General features: G+C 47.9%; 1 pseudogene; it reads right to left on the bottom strand.

Annotated features, from left to right (window-relative positions):
- Nucleotides 1-569: 569 nt before the first annotated feature.
- LOC138498615 (histone H2B 1.2-like) lies at nt 570-949 on the bottom strand (annotated as a pseudogene).
- Between the last annotated feature and the right edge of the window lie 535 nt (nt 950-1,484).

Below are 1,484 nucleotides of genomic sequence, written 5' to 3'. Positions count from 1 at the left end.
GTAGAGTTTTGAGGGTAGATTTAAAAATCAGGGCAACCCTTCCCTAAGATGGGTAGACAGACGGTCGCAATGATCAATCTCATAATTTGGGGGCAACAATCATACCACCTTATTAATTAAATATTCCTCAAAGGAACTGCCAGGCTCCTCTTATGATAAATCACATCAGCTCCCTCCATCCCCTCCTCTATAGCATTTGATGCTGGATTCCAAGGGCTGTGTGAACATTGTTGACATACACCCAATCTCACGCTGCCGCCACCCCCATCTCGAATGGTACCTGCTCTTTCTACCTCAGAAGGGGCAAGTACCCAGATGCCAACAGCACCCCACTTCGCCCTACTTACGAACGGGTCAAGTGGGTTCAGGACTCCTGACACAGCGTGATACAAATATTTTCTGTGGCTGTAGTTCCTATTTCAGATCATTCTTCTTGTGTGCTGGGAACGGGATAAAACAGAGCTAGGCATAGACATGAGAGCTCTTCAGTGGAGTTGGTTAGTGGCTCTTAAAATAGCCTTTGGAGTTTTGTGCGGGGAAGCTCTGGGCCCGAAAGGCAGCGGGTGTCCTCACTTGGTGCTGGTGTACTTGGTGATGACCTGGTGCCCTCAGAGACAGTGTGACTGGCCAGCTCACCAGGCAGCAGCAAGCGCACAGTGGTATGGATCTACTTGGAGGTGATGGTCCTGCACCTGTTGTAGTGATCCAGGTGGGAGGCTTCCCTGGAAAAGCGCCCGAAGATGTCATTGATGAGCAAGTTCATGATGCCCATGGCCTTGGAGGAGATACCGATGACAGGGTACACCTGCTTCATCACCTTGTAGATGTAAATGGCATAGCTCTCCTTCCTGTTCCTCTTGCACCTCTTCCTGTCCTTCTTGGGCAGCTTGGAGAGCACTTACTTGGAGCCCTTCTTGGGAGCTGGTGCAGACTTGGCTGGCTCATGCATGGTCTTTGGCGACGTTCAGTCTGTGATGAGTGGCAGAAAGAAGTACACGCTTCTGCCGAGCCACTCTCCTTTAGAGGCTGTTTGTGGTAATCAGGTGCTGTCATTTCCTGCTAGGCATTGACCTGTATGTTTCGGTACCTAGGCCATCACATTGCTCGCTGTGCTACCTGACTCATAGATGACATCCGCCCCTCTCCTCTCTGCCACCCTGTACAGCTGTACCCCTTTTCTGTGCCCCTCATATCCTACCACCCGCTGTATATCTGTTCTGTTGTTACCTCTGAAAAGCTCTTCATTATGCATCTGTACAGTTGTATACCTCTGTAAAGTACTCAGTTGTGTATCTGTATTGTATACCTCTGAGAAGCGCCCTGTTGCTTCTCAAAGCTAGGTCCATGCTCAATAAATACCATGATAATAATGGAAAAAGCTGCAAATAATTGAGATTTGTGTTAAAATAAAATGTGAAACCAGAGCATGAAAAGAAAAAAGAAAAATGCAGAAAACATATCTGATGTGTGACTAAGAGGAACAC

Source organism: Ambystoma mexicanum, chromosome 5q (genome assembly GCF_040938575.1).
Source record: "Ambystoma mexicanum isolate Mex_15411 chromosome 5q, UKY_AmexF1_1, whole genome shotgun sequence".
In the NCBI taxonomy this organism is placed as follows: Eukaryota; Metazoa; Chordata; class Amphibia; order Caudata; family Ambystomatidae; genus Ambystoma; species Ambystoma mexicanum.
This window is presented reverse-complemented; position numbering and strand designations above follow the sequence as displayed.